Consider the following 8,502-nt stretch of genomic DNA (forward strand, 5'->3'; position numbering starts at 1 on the left):
TTAAGCCAATCTGAATTTGTTCTACGTTTAAATATTTCTTCCTTGTTTCTCAATAGAGGTTTTCTCTCTGCCTTATTTTAATATGTCCAGTGATATTTTCTTTCCTTTTGTGTGTTTGTCTTTGGTGTGTTTCCCAGTATATAACACAGAAAGGGTGGATGTATAGAGAAAATAATTGATGTAATGTTGTGGCCAGGGATGTGGTTGCGAGGAATTGGGGGGGAGGGGCAAATGGTGAATATCAGGGGAGGGACGATGCATTAGAACTGATTGTCAAAAAAATAAAATAAAATAAAAATAAAAAAAAGAACTGATTGTCATAATGTATATTCAACTCTTTTGAAATATAACAACTATGGAAGTTGATGATAGACGGATTTTATCGCAATGAAACTACTAGGTGGGGGGAACGTAGGAACTGTTTTTGAAGAATAAGCTAAGTCAGAGTGATTAAAATATTTTAAAAAGAGGACATCACAGTGATTCAGGGCTTGTGACAGTACAACGGTGATGTATTCAGCTATTAACCAGAAAAGGTAGCATTTCAAACCCACGTTTCAGCTCCAGAGAGTCCCAGTTAGCCTTTCCATCCCACAGAGATTACAGCATAGAAAACCCTCTCAGACAGTTCTACTGTGTCTTTGAGAAGAAATCTACTTGAGGATACCTAGCCACGGTGGTGCAGGCAAGAAGCAGAGAGATCGAGTGAGAGCCAAGAGAAGAGGGAGGCGGATAAAGGCATGGGATACACCGAGGTGGAACAACTAGGATTTTGTTGGGAGCCATCCCAGTCATGCTGTCTAGCAAAGCTCCAGCCTGGTGGAAGGAGCATCTGCAGAGCAGCGCTTCCCAGGGAGGGAGTCCAACATCCCTCACATATTTACCGTTGTCAAATCCACTCTTGAGAATTTTATGCATTGTCATGTGTACCGCACCTGGAGTGGATGCCCAGACAATCTTGAGAAGGACGAATGAAACCAGATCTAAAACTTGCGTCAATATGACGGAGGTTTTCCTTAACTGAGGCATTGGAGAGGCTTAGACAGCGGGACAACTTTGGGAATTCTGAGGAGGATATGTGGGAATTGAGTGAGGAAGAAACCCAAAAGTTGAGGTCAGAGGAGAAAATGAAACCCACTGAAAAACCCTGGATTCCATTCAGATCAGGTAGTGGGAGACTTTTGGCCTCCTCAATATAGAGGACCTTACAGAGTGCCTCCCTCACTGATTGATGTCCCTTTACCTTGGCCAGGGGCTTACATAGAAGGAGAGAGAGTGGTTAACAGTAATAGAAAACACGTAAAAGGGAAACAGTAAGTCTTTGGCAAAGAATCAGACGGTTTGGCTCCCCATGGTGCCTCAGGAGTATAAAAATTAAAAGAGACATAGGTCGACAATGGGACAGTTACCATGGGAAAGTTTGTAAAGGAAAATATTTAACTCTGAGAAGCATTTAACTCTGCTGGTAGCTATTAGGCTGTGAAGTAGCCCATGAGGTAGTTTCACTATGTTAAGTTAGTCAACCAGGAAAGAAACATTGTGAGCAAAAAACAGGGCAGTGAGTAGGATGAGTCTAACCAAATTTTCTGAACACCTCAATCAAGAATTGTATGTGACGTGTAAGACAAACAGTACAGGGGGAAAGCACCAGGAAGAGGACAGAAAGTGATAGAAAAAAGTACAGACCTCATAATGGTCTTCTATCAGGGTTTAGTGGAAACAATAAGGGTGATTTTGGAGTTAATCATAAAGCATTGTTTTTAAGTAGTGGTCTGCAAAATTTTATGGTATCAATAAAGCTGTTTGGAAGAACTCAGCAGAGATGGCTTCCACCAGAATATCTCTCGTGTCTGTCTTGTCTGTGTTCGCCGACTCCACACCACCTTCAGGTAGCCAGTTCAACCGTCCCTCCCGGAGCTGGACTCCGACAGGATTTAGTGAGTCATCAAGAGCAGACGTGAGGAATATGATACTGGGCTCTAAAGGAAGCGTCTCAGCCACTCTTTGCTAAAGCCTTCATGCTCTGAACTGCCAAATAAAGCACTGTCACCAGATAAAAATGTTTAAGGTCACAAAAACAGTAGGGAGCTATGTATGTTCAAACTAGTTTTAGTTGAAATTGGTTCATTAGGACCTGGAGGGTCAGAGTTGCATCTCTTCCCCAGCAATGGAGCAGCAAATGAGTTGGGAACTCATCGCTAATCAATCTGCAGGCCCAATCCATTGTCTCGGTGAAGAACATGCTTTGGGAACTTTAACCAAAGTTTCCTCTGGTAAAGATGAATCTTAAATGAATGAATGAATGAATGAATGAATGAATGAATGAATGAAAAGATGAATTTTTAAAAGATGAATTTTTTAATTTTAAAAATGTTCATCATTTTAAAAAGACGAATCTTCTGGAGGAATGTAGATGCAGTTCACCTTGGCTTCAAACAGCATTTGAATCTGCCCTAAGTAACATTTAAAATAAACTGGGGCTGCAGGTGCCACGTGCTTGTGCAATGTGGGTTTGCCACCAGGGTCCTCCAGGAAAATGGACTGAATCAGGGCTTCAATGCTCATGAAATGACTGGCCGAGCCCGGTGGCCTTGCTCCAAGCTCCATCAGCTCGATGGATACGGAGACTTGTTTATCAGCTGCCACACTAAAATGGGTGCCAATTTGTAATTTATCACCAGAGTGCGAGCGTTTTCAAATCGATGCACAATGTCATACACAGTGGTGATGGCACAAGGGCATAGAATTACCTTGACATTTAGCTTAGGCTGAGGATCAGAAGCTGGAAAACTTCCCAATCACCAAAATCAATCCTCCCGAGTATAATTAATTGAGGGGTCAGGGAATACAGCCAGTAGCAGGAAATGAAAAGAAGGGTATATTAAACATGCATATTTTCAAGACATACTATTGGTAAGCATACATAATAGTATCTATACTTTAACATTAGAAGAGATCTATGGAAGCTGAAACATACAACTTTAGAGGACCCTCTTTAAAAATAAATAAATAAATACAATTATGAATGCAAATGTTAAAGTTTCATGTAGAATTTTAAAGTGATCTGGTGGAAATAAGGTGCCTGCAGCACAAGCTTTATGGGCCTCCTGGTATACCTTCCTGTGATTATCATATCCTGTCACTCAAAGTAGATGGCTGTGGACACTAGGTATTTACTTCAATGACTCTGCTGGCGCATATTTTTAAGATTCCTTGTACTGTCAGATGCTTGAGTAAAGGGCCATTCCACCCCCAGGATCAGTTGAGACTCAGATCATTGTGATGCATAGAATTTTAAGTGGCACCTTTCTGCCAGGCCCTTCTTCCTAGTCTGTCTTACTCTAAACCGAACTCACTGCCATCAAGTCAATGCCAACTCATAGCCAGCCTATAGGACAGAGCAGAACCACCCCTGTGAGTTTCCTAGACTGTACCTCTTTAAGGAAGTAGAAAGTCCAGAACTCTCCCACGAAGCGGTTGGTTGCCTTAGCAACCCCACAATACATAATCACTCTGCCACCAGAGATCCTGTGTGAAGAGCCACTAAAACTTGCCCAGCACCATACCTTAAGACACGTATCGACTTATAGAAACCAGTGGCTCAACTGGCAAGAAATTAAACCTGAGTCTTCCACACAAAACCCTCTGCCATCTAGTCTATTCTGATTCATGGCAAACCTGGATGGAGTTTCTGACACTGACTCTGTGGGAGCCATCTCATCTTTTTTCCAAGGAGCAGCTGGTGGGTTTAAAGCACCAACCTTTCAATTAGCAACCCAGTGCCTAGCCCACAGCGCCACCGGGGCTCTCTGCCTGGGTGTTGCAGAGTCAAAAGGGACTCATAAGCTCCCATGGCTGTGACCTTCGGGAAACAGGTTTCCAGGTCTTTCTTATGAGGTGCCTCTGGGTGAGTTGGACCATTTGTACCACTCAGGCACTCCTCCTCGCACACATGACAGGCTTTGAATAAATACTTGTGAACGAAAGGAAGGAAAGACAAGGAAATCAAGAAAGAAGCGGGGGCAAAAGGGAGGGAAATGCACATTGAAATAGGAAGCAAATGAGAAAGAGACTAAGGGAGGAAACCGATTACTTTATAAACAGAGATGTGTTTCATGGTCTCTGGTCTTCTAGGTGCCTACAAATTTTTCCTTTTTTTAGCTGAATCTGTAACGGGGCAGCCTATCTTAATCCCTATCTTTTGTTCTAAATAATGTACTGTGTTCTAAAATAAAATAGTGATTTAAAGAGCACTGATTTATCACTCTAGAAGATACTTAAAAGATAGCGTTCGCATGGTGAATTAATATAATATAACTTACAAACCTAAAACATGTTAAAATATACGTTGCTGTTGGTAAAAATATGAATTGGTAAAATCATTCTAAATATGAACTTAACTATACACACATACTTAAATTTTAAATAAGCATAACTTTCGGGCTAACAATTTCCTTTCTAGAAACACACAGCTCAGAGATTCAGGCAACAGGCTCCCAGTCACATCTTCTACCAAACCTTTAGTCCACCAAATATGAATGGAGACTGTGTGTAATACAATCATGCTTTGCCTTCTGTTAGTGCAAGCTAGTGGTGTTGTTAGATCCACTGTCTCCGTGTGAACTAAGGGCTTCATTCACTCAACTCATTTTCTTCAATTAAAACTTCCTCAGCAAGAGATAATTACACAAAAACATAGAAAAATAAAAAATCCAGGGGGAAGGTTCATTCAAATCTGTATTTCTCTCAAATACCCTAATAACAGGTACAACTAGCAATGACCCCACGTGGGCTCTGTTTAAACCAAACCAAGCCCACTGTCACCAAGTTGATTCCTACTCAAAGCTACCCTACAGAGGTCGTCAAGGTGAGACTATCAGTCTTCACGGGAGCAGGCAGCCTCATCTTTCTCTGGAGGAAACTGGTGGGTTTGAACATTTGACCTTGCAGTTAACAGCCCAACACCTAACCTACAGGGCCACTTATTTGGGGCCTATGAGAACCCATGTTATCTCTCCCTCAGACCTCCAAATAAGGGCAATGATGTTTACTAAGACATTTTAAAGCTGAGAAAAGGAGAGGAGGAAAAGGCATTAGGAAACTTGACCGAGGTCACAGGGAAGGAGAGCTGTTAGGCGTTGAGTCAGTTTGAATTGGGTTTTGGTTTAAATGCGGCAGTATAATTTTTAGAGCCAGTGGTCTGCATCCTACTTGTAGTAGAGCTAAAATTCTGATCGCTACGTTTGCAACAGGCTGCAGTTTATAATGGGACCCTTCGTCTATTTTTAAGGCTCCACATAATACAGCCTTCATTTAGTTCTTTCTGACCTATGTTGACCATTAAAATGGAAAACTTTGCCCTCACCCAGCAGAGTCTGCTTGAAAGTACATTACTGCCCCCTCCCCCGCCTTAGCCAGCCACTGGTAGGGCAGACTTGCCCTCAGATCTTGCCTGGGTAAGTGTTCTTGGTAGGAGTAGGGCCCTGGTGGCATGGTGGTTACAGCACTGGATCGCTTATTTTAAGGTCAGCCATTCTAGACCACCAGGCAGCTTCTCCATGGGAGAAAGACAAGGCTTTCTATTCCTATAAAGATTTACAGTCCTGGAAACCCACAGGGGCAGTTCTACCCTGTCCTATAAGCAGTAAGTTGGGTGTAAGCTATTTCCCTCCTAGAACATACACTCCCTTTCTCAGACTTAAAACTACTGTCCAAAACTCATTACCATCAGGGCCATACAGACTCATATTGGGCCCTATAAGACGGGGTGCTAGTGCCCTGTGAGTTTATGAGACTGTAACGGTGTACAGGACTAGAAAGCTCCATCTTTCTCCAGCAGAGAAAGGGGGTTCGCTAGGGGTTTCAAACTGCTGACCTTTTAGGTCTCAGCCCAACACATAACCACTGTGCTACCAGGGCCACATGGTGAGTTGTTTCTCATTACAAATGGGAGATCTTTACGAAATGTGCCTTAGAGTCCATCCATCTTTTCTTCTGCCTGAAAATGTCCAATGGATTCCATTTCTCTTAGCTATCATTACAAAGGTAGGACTATCCAGACGCAAGATGTCATTGAGTGATGAAAACAGTAAGATCGGCTACTAACTAAAAAGTTAGAGGCTCATGTACCCACAAAACCAAAAAGTCCACCTCACTACCACGGAGTCCATGCTGAATCATAGAGACTCTATAGGACAGGGTAGAACTGCCCCTGCGCTTTTCTGAAACTTAACTGTCTTTATGGGAGTAGAAAGCGCCATCTACCCAGAGGCACCTCAGGGAAAAAATCCTAGAGAAACAATGGCAAAAATCAGTCACTGAATGCCTATGAGGTGCAGTTCTGTTGGAACACGCACCCTGGGTGGCCCTGAGTTGACTTTCCAGTTCCTGAGGGGGAGGGGATTTTTGTTTGTTTGTTGCCTGGAAGGTTTTATTGCTACTGAAGGAAGAGGTGAAGGTGGGGGATAAGGTGAGCCCTAGTCTCTGGGAGTTACCTACCTCACCTCATGGCAACCAGCAAATTGCTCAGATCTAATCGCTTCTCTTAGCTTAGATGTGTGTCCCCGCCCACAAGTCCTTGGAGACCATGGTGCCTAACTCCTAGGGCAGGCGCCACACACTTTGGGGATCAAGTCCCCAAAGCAACCTGGGATTTATACTTGGTGAAGCGCCCATGGTGGCAGTGTCGGTGCCTCAGTTTACTCACGTTCGTTGGTCACTTTGTGGCCCTTGTTGGGGCCCAGGGCCATAGGGTAGCAGACCACTCTGGTGGCTGGTGCAGTTTTCTGCTGAGATTTTTATTCAAACTCGTCTCCTATACCTTCCTCTCTCACTATTAATTAATTTCTCCTTCTCTTTTCCATCTTCACCTTTTCTGACTACCCCGATAATGTAATTCCATGTTGAACTATAGGAGGAATTCCCAAGTTATTTTCCACATTCCTACCAGGAGTGATCAAGGATGACAATTTCTTTAAAACCTCGTGCCACGTTGTGTTCGTTTGTTCTGTTTCATACTAGTCCTTGGATGGGTGTGAAGTAGCATTGAATTGTGATCTTGATTTATGTGAGCTTGCTGATCAATGACTTAGAGTTCTGTGGCTAAGAGTTGCTCTGCTAAGTGAGAAGTAGGAAGTTCGAACCCACTGGTCACACGAGTGGAGACAGGTAGGAGAGTCTTCCTCCGCACACACTCTCGGTTCTACATACCCAATTTCTTCTTTCCTTGAGGTTTTCCCAGGTCACACACTGCACTGCATTCCCATTGCTTTACCTTGCAAGCAGATCATCACCTCTGGGTTGAGTGAGGATTGCCCCATACTCACCATTTCAGGATAAAATATGAAGTACAATTTTTTTTGTTTTATTTTTTTATATTTTTCTTTTTTTGGCTGTTCCATTTTATTTTATTTTTTTAGACAAAGTTTTAATTGGTCTTGATTTACTAATATAGTTACTTTATATGTTTTTTGTTTTTGGGGGGATGGCTAGCAGAGTTCATTTTATTTTTTATTTTTAAATCATTTTTTAATTTAATAAATCTTTTTATTAAATTTTGTATTAAAACATTTTATTAGGGACTCATAAAACTCTTATCACAATCCATACATACATCAATTGTATAAAGCACATCTGTCTGCATGTTTTGTTTTAGTATTAATGTTTTGTAGCCCAATTAATGAAAACTCACAGCCACTGAGTCATTTCCTACCCCTAGTGATCCTATAGGACAGTGTAGAGCTGCTACTTTGGATTTCTGAGATGTAGACACTTTACATCTTTAAAGGAATAGACAATCTGTTTCCCAGAGTGCATTGTAACTGCTCACCTACCCACTAGCAGAACAATTTATAGCCGTTCATAGTCCACTACGACACCAGAACAAACTCTGACTCACTACCACCAAGTCAATTCCAACTCATAATGACAGTGCAGGGCAGAATAGAACTGCCCCTCTGGGTTTCTGAGACTAAATCTTTAAAGGAGTAGAAAGCCTCATCTTTCTCCTGCAGAAAGACTAATGTTGTTTTCAAACTACTGACCTTGTGGTTAGCAGCTTATGCCACCAAGACTCCTGCTAGGGAGACTGAATTCCCAAATCACGGGCACTTGACATGGGAAACACCTTGGCTTCAATCTGATGCTGAGTCTTCTTCACTGTCAAGTCAAAGCAGACTCGTGGCGGCCCCTTGTGGGTTTCTCCTGCCTTACAGTGATGTAGAAAAGAAGGATTTAAAATTTTACTTTTAATAGAAAATATCGTGCTTCTTTGGGAGTCCGTAAAATATGGATTCAATAGGTAGAATCAGACAAACCTTGACTTGCTTTCTGGTTTCTATCACTGGGCAAATGACTAATAAATTTTTATACTCCTTTCTTTTGTCATCTATAAAATTAGGAAACGTAAAATGACTAAAAAGTTTTACATTCGAATTTTGTATGCTACAAATCCTCAAAACTTAACAAGTACTTTTGTTAGCTGTTACTCTTTGTGGATACAGA

This window comes from Tenrec ecaudatus, chromosome 2 (assembly GCF_050624435.1).
Source record: "Tenrec ecaudatus isolate mTenEca1 chromosome 2, mTenEca1.hap1, whole genome shotgun sequence".
Lineage (NCBI taxonomy): Eukaryota > Metazoa > Chordata > Mammalia > Afrosoricida > Tenrecidae > Tenrec > Tenrec ecaudatus.